The sequence below is a fragment of the Nylanderia fulva genome, unplaced genomic scaffold (assembly GCF_048542155.1).
Source record: "Nylanderia fulva isolate GAGA-0341 unplaced genomic scaffold, ASM4854215v1 Scaffold61, whole genome shotgun sequence".
Classification (NCBI taxonomy): Eukaryota; Metazoa; Arthropoda; class Insecta; order Hymenoptera; family Formicidae; genus Nylanderia; species Nylanderia fulva.
The window spans coordinates 68,653-78,708 of record NW_028190710.1 but is presented as its reverse complement, the minus strand read 5'-3'; the positions used below and the strand labels follow the sequence as shown (position 1 = coordinate 78,708).

Genomic DNA, 10,056 nt, shown 5'->3' with positions numbered 1-10,056 from the left:
GATTTTTAAAGTCACCCCTCCCATTGGTCGCGGCCGTAACAGGATTACGCACGATGTTATTGCTAAACGCTCGATTTTAACAATTTCCAATACCGATAATTTATGTCTTCCTCGCGCACTTGTATCGGCTCTAATTTTTAACGAGCGTGGAAATTTACGCACGGGAGAGTTACACGCGAAATGGAATGCGGTGAGAAGACAAAACTCGGTGTTACAGCGCGAGTTTGCGTTGCAACTTACGAGGAATGCCGGTGTCACGATTCCGGAGGAAGGGTGTGGAATTGATGAAATCGAGCGTTTTCAGCAATATCTCGCGAGCGAAAATGTCGCGATAATAATATATAACGACGATACTTTTGGTCGAGGGGGTAATCCGCTATTCGATGGAAACGCATTTCTAACCACTTTGCAGCGGGAAATAAAAACTCGTCTAAATCTATTATACAGTTTAAATAATAAACATTTCGATGTAATTTTAAATTTAAATGCAGCAGCAGGCGGGCGGGGATATTGTATCCCGTGTAATTTAAGTTACCGCTCCGATGTGAGAGAGCATCGATGCTCTAATAAATGTCCGCGATGTAACGGAGAGCCGCCGTGCGAGCAATCATTCGCGGATCGTACTAGGTGCGATAATTGTAGACGTGAATTTTTCAATCATGCCTGCTTGGAGCGTCATCGCGCGGTAAAATCATACGATGGTAAATCACGTCGGAGTGTTTGTGAAACTATACGATTTTGCGAAGATTGCGGACGTTTGATTCAAAGAAATAATCAACACGAATGCGACACGGCTTATTGCGCTACGTGTCGTTCTCTTCAACCTTTGAATCATCTTTGTTACATGCTTCCCCTTCGTCGGCATGGCGATAATCGTCCCGATCCGAGCACTTCCGAACACGCGTATGGAAATAGCGAAACAACAACAGCGGAGAAACGACGACGACGACGATGACGCCGAAGGTTCGATTAATCAGACTCGCGAACGCGTAGAAAGCCGGGTCGCATTCGTGTTTTATGACTTTGAGACGAGGCAAGACGAAACGCTCCAAGGTAGCACAAATGTAAAAATTCACGTACCTACGCTCTGCGTCGCTCAACAAATTTACGAGGAGTGTGCAGAAATAGATGAAATGTCGGTGCGATGTCGCTGGTGCGGTATTCGCGAATTTATATTTTGTCGCAACCCTGTGCAGGAATTTGTAGATTTCGTAACGCGGCCGACAAAATATTTTAAACAAATAATTTGCATCGCGCATAACGCGAAATCATTCGACGCGCAATTTATTTTGAAATATATCGTGGAAAACCATGTCTTAGAGCCTCGAGTCATTTTAAACGGTACGAAAATAGTTGTATTAACGCTAGGTCATACGAAATTTATCGATAGTATCAATTACATGCCGATGCGTTTATCCGAATTACCTAAAGCTTTTTGGACTGACAGAAGGTACGAATAAAGGCATTTTTCCACATTTATTCAATACTATCGATAATCAGTCTTATGTCGGAGCGTTACCCGGTGTTCAATATTATTCACCCGATTCTATGCAGATGAAAGAACGCGAAAAATTTCTCGCGTGGCACTCCGAGATGACGCACGCGAACTATGTGTTTGATTTTCAACGTGAAATATTGCTTTATTGTCGTAACGATGTAGATATCCTTAGACGAGCGTGTATGGCTTTTAGAAAAATATTCTTAGAGCGTGGAAACGTGTGTCCATTCGAGGAATGCACAACCATCGCCTCAACGTGTATGCGAGTATTTAGAAAAAACTTTTTACGCGAAAGAGAGATCGGTATCATTCCAATGGGGGGATACAGACATGCGAATATTCACTCGCGTAAAGCCCTGCAATGGTTGATATGGAAAGAGCGGGAGCTCGCTCATCATATTATCCATGGTGGTCGCGCTCGAGAATATCGATTACGCGATGGTACGCTAGTCGATGGATACTACGAGTCGGTAGAAAATAACGTAACGCAATATTACGTATTACAGTTTCACGGTTGTTTTTGGCATGGTTGTCCAAGATGTTTTCGGGTAAATCGCGATAGACTGCTTTCGACAGATCGTACAGATACATGTGATTCACGCTACGAACACACCGTTGCAACGACATTTCGTCTTTGTAAGCGCGGATATAGGGTGATTGAGAAATGGGAATGCGACTTTGATCGCGAGATAAATGAAAATGTCGAGATGCGCGAATATCTACATCGACATCAAATGATAGACGTCAAACCGCTCGATCCCCGAGACTCATTTTACGGCGGACGCACAGGAAATATCGTAACGCGATACGAGATCACGGGTACGGAAAAGATACGTTACGTGGATGTATGTTCTCTGTATCCGTTTGTTGTGAAGACCGGTGATTTTCCGATTGGTCATCCGACAATATACGTAGGTGAGGAATGCGATGAATTAATCGGATTATCACCGGGATATAATTTCGATTCAGTCGAGGGGGTCGTGCGATGTAAAGTACTTCCTCCCCGCGATCTCTTTCATCCTGTATTACCCTATCGCGTGCAGGGTAAATTATTATTTGCGTTATGTCGTAGTTGCTGCGAAACATTTTCTCAGATTGCGTGTACTCACGAAGCTCACGAACGCGAATTCGAAGGTACATGGATATCGTGCGAATTACGAAAAGCAATCGAGAAAGGATATTTCGTGACAGGGGTTAGTGAGATTTGGCAATATAACATCACTCGTTACGAAACCGGTACGCGACAAGGGGGTCTATTTACGGAATACATCAATACATTTCTACAATTAAAGCAAGAAGCTAGCGGATGGCCGAGCAACTGTGTCGATAACGTTGCTAAAGAGCGTTACATCCGTGAGTATGAGGAAGTAGAAGGAATCGTTCTTGAAAAAGATAACATTGCACACAATTCCGGTTTACGCTCGGTGGCTAAATTATGCTTGAATTCTTTTTGGGGTAAATTTGGTCAACGTGCAAACTTGCCGAATACCGTGATTGTCAAAACACAAGAACGATTAATGAGTTTGCTCACTAGCCCTCAACATGAAATAATCGATATATTGCCTGTAAACGATGAGGTGATATATGTTTCGTTTCGACTACGAAAAGAGGCGATCGTACCTTCGCCTCTTACTAATGTTATAATAGCGGCTTACACGACGGCTCAAGCGCGATTAAAATTGTATGATTATTTAGAAAAATTAGACAAGCGCGTTTTATATTACGACACGGATTCCTGTATTTATGTAAGTCGCGGAGATCCGCAGGAATACGAACCGCATACGGGTAATTTTTTAGGCGACATGACGGATGAACTCGCTAGCTACGGACAAGGTAGTTACATCGAGTCGTTCGTATCCGGTGGTCCGAAATTTTACGCATATGTGGTCCGTACACCCGAAGGACTCACACGCGAAGTTTGCAAAGTAAAGGGTATAACCTTGAATTTTGAAAACTCGCGTTTAGTTAATTTTAATAGTATTAAAGATTTATTGTTGCGTAAAGAAAGAGAAGAAGAAGAAGAAGAAGAGGAACGGGAAGAGAAAGCGCTCGGAGAACAGGTTGAAGAGGCGATTCCTGGGACATCGATAAATCTTCGTTTTAAAGCCATTCGGCGAACCGCATTTCACGATATAATAACGCGTGACGAAACAAAAATATGCAAGCCTGTGTTATTAAAACGAAGATTTATCAAAAATCGATATTCTCTTCCTTACGGTTATTTACCGAAACAATGACATTGCTCTCCTCTTCACACTCTTCTATCTTTGCGGAGATACGCGTGCGTTTTCCGCCACTTGCATAGAAATGCAAATATTATGTAAAAGTGTAAATATTGTAAAAGTAAAATGTAATTCATCAAATATTATAAAATATTATACTTTATACTATATTTTATAAATCGGAGTTTTAAAATACCCGTAGTTTTAATTTTATTTTTATATTAGAAAGGATAAGGAATAGTTTAACTAAAGTTAGAATATGTAGATATTAGTAATAAGAAAAAAATACTTTGTAAATATAAATACAAAAATTTATATTTTTAATAAAAAATATTGTTCAGTAATAAAATTTATATATTTTAATAAAAAATATTGTTTCCCCATCCTAGTTTTAATAATAATAATTAACCTTTTAAGCGAAATCATTTTTATTTAGTGAAATATTAAATTTTTTAACAAAAATTTTTAATATAATTTTTTTTTGTCTGAAAAACTTTAACATAAAAATATTTAATTTTTAAAAAATTCTTGTTACGTACAATTTTTATATATTCAAATATATTCATGCCGAACTCACATACGTCCGCTATCGCAAGACATACACACCAACGAGAACATTTGATTAAAAGCTGATTGTGGGCAGCGCAACGTAGCGCTCGTCAGCTGATCGGTAGCGGTGCGCTAACCAGGCGCTCATCAGCTGATCGGTAGTTGCGAGCTAACCAGGCGCTCATCAGCTGATCGGCGCTCGTCAGCTGATCGGCGCTATTCGCTAGCACGAGCATGCGACCGCCGCGGGTTGGCCCCCGGTGCGCGAATAAGCTTTTTCCGCCGTAACTCATTTCATACTATGAGTAATATTAAAATTTAAATACACGGATGCTCTTTACGCTAATTTTTTGTTTTTAAGAACGCGCCGGATTAGACTTTCTTTCATTTACGAGATTGTACGTAAACGGTGAATATCGCGTTCATTTTGGGGAAATGGATGTACGCTGGAAAACATCCTTGGACGTCGATCGTCTGCGGGCCTACGGGATGTGGAAAAACGATTTTCGTGAAAACATTTCTTCGTTATTTGTCCGACGTGTCCGATACTCGATTCGAGAGAATTTTATTTTATTACGCCGAGTGGCAAGATGCCTATCAACGCCTGCAATGCGATGAAAATGAAAGAGAAGAGAAGAGTAGCGTAAGAAAAAAGAACGTATATGCAAATAGCGTTCCGATAAACTCGAAGAAAAATATAATCGAATTTCACGAGGGTTTACCGCGCCCGGAAGATTATTCTTACGATCCACTCACCCCGAAATTAGTGATAATCGACGATCTTATGAGAGAGTCGTCATCGTGCGATGTTATCGTAAATCTGTTTACTAAAGGAAGCCATCATAAGAATCTCAGTGTTATTCTCATTTCGCAAAATCTCTTCCATCAGGGACGCGGACAACGCGACATATCTCTCAATGCGAATTACATAGTAGTTTTCAAAAATTCCACGCGATCGCGCGCAAATTCGGCATTTAGCGCGTCAAGTATATCCGGACGATCCTAAGTTTATGGAAGAAGCGTACTACGACGCTACCTCGAAGCCTCACGGGTATTTATTGCTCGATTTAAAACAATCGACTCCAGATGAATATCGATTTCGGACGTGTATCTTTCCCAACGATAAACTGCATTACGCGTACATTCCACGTAGATCGATCAAAAGAGGCGGAGGCGTATAAAAGACTCGTATTCACACACGACTTGTCACTCGTGCAATTACACTGCGATGGTAAAAAAAGAAAAAAAATCGCAACCGGCATCATCGTCGTCGTCGAAGAATTCATCCGACGGAGCGGTAAAAATCGCTAGACGATCAATCGGCGAAAGAAACACGAATCTTTTGAAAACTTTATGTTATCTGAAAAAAAATCAAAGAACAGCGTTTTTACGTTCCGTCAATAATAATCTCATTAAGTGTATTCAAGAGTGCGTTTTCAATACTCTTAAAGGTAATGTACCGCTTGCGAGTAGTGAAAAGAAACGCCTTGCTAGACATAAATCGATCCTACGTCGTATTGCTGCGAAAAAAGATAATTTGAAAGTTAAGAGAAAACTATTGGTGCAACGCGGCGGATTCTTACCCTATCTTATTGCTCCTATACTTGGAGCTATATTATCCCGGATCATTGGAGATTAAAAAAGGGACGCTATTCTGTGTATATTTGTTGCGTCAAATGTGAAAAAGATAAAATATTTACAATTCAATAATGGAAAGAGCAAAAAAAATGATTTTAATTTCGTCGGAAAATCTCGAAAGACTGCAGCGACAACCGGAAATTTCCTCTAACGCGTCGGCCGATAATTCATCGAATAAAATTACCGAGATATCGAATGTGGAAAATGATACTAATAATTCCGTACGGACCCCGGGAACTCCTTTGTCACGGCTCGATGCAGAGATGTGGCGTATTCTGAATCTCACACCTCAGGTCAGCGAGGACGAAAGATGGAAAATGTATAAGGAGGTACTTCAGCGTTATCTTCAATTTATTCGTGCTGCGAGAAAACGTTTACGCAAAAACGTGCACGTCAGCGATGAACGCGATGGAGAACAGGACGAAGACACGAAAGAGCAAGAGGATGATAACTTCGATGATGACGATGAACTTATGGAAACGCAAACTTTAATTACCAGCGACGGTAACATTAGCGCCGCTAGTAGTAGTAGTTTCGAGAAAAAACGCGCTCAATCAGCGGAAATGATACAAAAAATACTTAATAGTGTTCCGAAAAGTTATCGTAGTAAAGCACGCTTGATAATGAAGCAACTGCTTCGTCATCTAAGATTAACTGGAATAGACAAGGGCTCGTAACTATAGACGGCGACATTGTGGAGGGTTCGAATATCGCGGAACTTATAAACGATGCGGTACGCGAGAGAAAAACGGTAGAAGCAACCGGAAGAAATCAGTTTGCTCGATTACTACGTGACATAGGTACGTCACCGCGTCTCATAGGAAATCAAAAGTTATTAAAAGTAGGCGCGCGATCTCGCTATATTACTACCGCGTTACCTCGCGGATCCTCCACTCCGATCACACGTTCAAAATCGCACAGTCACAGGTTAGACGAAGCGAGTGAAACCGAAGGAGATAAGCAATTTATATCCGCCGACGAAGAAGGTGACGACGACGGTGACGACGATAGAACATTACCATATAACGTAGTTTCTCCGTCAAAGAAAAGAAGAGGTTTACTCGATTGGATAAATCTCAATTGATGGAATTCGAAAAATTGTATTACGACCCCTCGCATTATGCAGGCTACTCTGCGGTGGACAATTTATCGCGAGCCGTTAAAACGAATTTTACGCGTAACAAAGTCGTCGAGTGGCTTAAATCACAGGATGCATACACGCTGCATCGGCCGGTACGACGAAAATTTCCTCGTTTACATTATAACGTAACAAATATCGATGATTTATGGGAAGCCGATTTAATCGATCTTCGTAATCTCAAGAGCTATAATGACGGCTATTCTTATCTATTAACGGTTATCGATGTGCTTAGTAAATTTGTTTGGGTAGAACCTTTACGTGACAAAACAGCTACCTGCGTAATAAAGGCCTTTCAACAAATATTTTCGAGAAACGAGGGTCGACTACCTGTATACTTACAGACCGACAAAGGCAAAGAATTTATCGCCCGCCCTGTACAAAATTTCTTAAAAGAAAAAGACATCCGTTTTCGCGTAACGCGCAATCCCGATATTAAAGCGTCTATAGTGGAACGATTTAATAGAACACTCAAGGAGCGGATGTGGCGTTATTTTACGCATAAAAATACACGTCGTTACTTTGATGTTTTACAAGATATTGTTCACGCTTACAATTCATACTCGTCATTCCACCATCAAAATGCAACCCGCTGTCGTTACACGAGAAAATGCTCGTACCGCGTGTGAAAATATGAAACGACGATGGGATAACGATAAAGAAAAGAAAAGGAAGCGTGGGCGTAAACAAAAGGCTAAATACCGCGTGAACGATCTCGTACGCGTCAGTAGAGCAAAAGTAACGTTCGAGAAAGGATACGAGGCGAAGTGGAGCGAGGAGATATTTCGAATTCATCGAGTTCTCGAATGGAGAAAACCCCGCGTATATGAATTAAGTGATTTATCGGGTGAAATTATAGACGGAATTTTTTACGAACAAGAATTAGCACCGGTTATTAAAGACTTACGCGACGAGGAATTTATCGTCGATCGTGTGATAAAAAGCAGAGGACGCGGTAACAATAAACAATTATTAGTTAGCTGGCAAGGGTATCCTTCTAAATTTAACTCCTGGATACCCGCTTCGAATTTAACTATTCTTCGAAATGAGGGTGGATCAATTTCTTCTGGTTCTTCCAAGCAATAGCAGTATACGCTATTCCCCCGACAATAAAACCTCATCGTTCATTACGGAATTACCTCAATCGCTGCACTTACACGGTGACTGGGAAGTCGCGTTGAGCGAAATCCAATTCCCTAATACCTTTTTTCATGTAAGGCGCGAAGAAAATGTACTCAGTTTCAGTCGATATCGACCCTCAAGTTAAAGAGAAAAATAAAGAAGATGAGGTGTTAACTTCGAAGGAAGCCATAATATCAAATGGCGTTTATAATAATATGGAAGAGCTCGTCTCCGCGATTAATTCGTCGTGCAAAGAAGCCGGTTCCCATATTCGTTTGGAGCAAGAAAAATTTACAGGCGGTAGTATTTTTTTCTTCCTCGCGTGTCCCGCTGGTTGCAATCTGATTCATTATATGCATTTTTCCGATAGACTTTTGCAAATGATCGGTTTAGCTGATTTTATTTATAACGCTCCTAAGGGGAGAAGTCACTATTGTTCTATGCTCACGACATCTAAGCTTAATTCCAAAGAAAAATCTACTTCAATTTTTCTTCAACTCGGTTCTCTTGACGAAAATGGAGTACGTCGCGAAAGGATTCTATAGTTACGAAGCGTGTAGTTTGGCGCGGGGTATTCCCGATAAACTGTTCGTTTATTGCGATATTTGCGAACCTTACATAACAGGCGATGTGCAAACTCCTCTTCTCCGAATAGTGCCTGTCACAGGGGTGGGGCGCGATTACGAATATGGAACGAATCAAGTGAAATATTTCTCACCTCCGCATTATATCCCGGTGCGCCTAACAAATTTCCGACGGATTGAAATCGATATAAAAGACGATACTGGAAAAAATATACCATTTGAATCCGGCACGTTAACGGTGACTTTACATTTTAAACGTATCGATTAGATTTTTAAAAATACTCTGTAAAGATTTTTTTGATAAGAAAGAAGGATTTTGTTCATTAATATGGATTATTATTCGGAGTATTATAACGGATTACAAAACGGTGGAACTCGCGGCGGTGGAATCCCACGAGTTTTTGTCGGTTCACCCTATCAACGAGGTCATGGAATAGGTAGTTTTCTCGGAGGAATGTTCAGACGCGTATTGCCTTATTTAACTAGAGGACTAGGGGCAGTGGGTAAAGAAGCTTTGCGCGCCGGGGTTAATATAATCGAGGATGTTGAAAATAAAATGCCGTTAAAGGTAGCTGTCAAGCATCGTATTGAACAATCGCGTGACAATCTTAAGAGAAAAGCTAGGGAAAAAATAAGTAGTCTAATGAAAGGTAGGGGATATAAATCGGATGAAAAAATTCATGTAGCGCAGTTTCCTTTCGGCAAGCTTAAGAGTCACGTCGCTAAATCCTCGGTAAGCGCATCGCGTAAACGTCGTAAGACAAATAAGAAAAAAAGTTTATCGAAAATCAAGTCGCGTGGGAAAAAAAGAACAAATACAAAAAAAACTAAAAATAATACGAGGAAAAATCGCTCGACTGTAAAAAGACTCAAGTTGTCCGCGAAACGGCGTAAAGCTAATAGCGGTAAAAAGCGTACAGTATACGATATATTTTCATAATTGCCATTATTCTAAATACGTTTGTTCGTGACAATAACGTTGGTAGAGCAGGTGGTGAAAGAAAAAAATGTCATTTCTTCACACACACTCGAGCGAGTGTTTAAAGAGCGAGCTCGATCTCTTCTCTTTACCGCCCACGCAAACTAGCATCGAAAGTTCGCAATGGATTTATTACAAACCCGTGACCTCGCTTTCGGACGACTCCCCGCTAGAATTCGTCATCCCGGGTCACGGAGAAGAATATTTAGATCTCACACACACGTTACTAAGTCTTCGGGTACGTGTAGAAACCGAGCCGCTACCCGGTCTCGCCACCGGATCCGCCGTCAACGTGGGCCCCGTAAATCATTTTCTTCATTCCATCT

At 41.0% G+C, this 10,056-nt stretch overlaps 1 pseudogene; it reads left to right on the top strand.

Annotated features, from left to right (window-relative positions):
• The first annotated feature begins 7,923 nt into the window (after positions 1 to 7,923).
• On the top strand, positions 7,924 to 9,020 carry LOC146720770 (uncharacterized; annotated as a pseudogene).
• Positions 9,021 to 10,056: the final 1,036 nt, after the last annotated feature.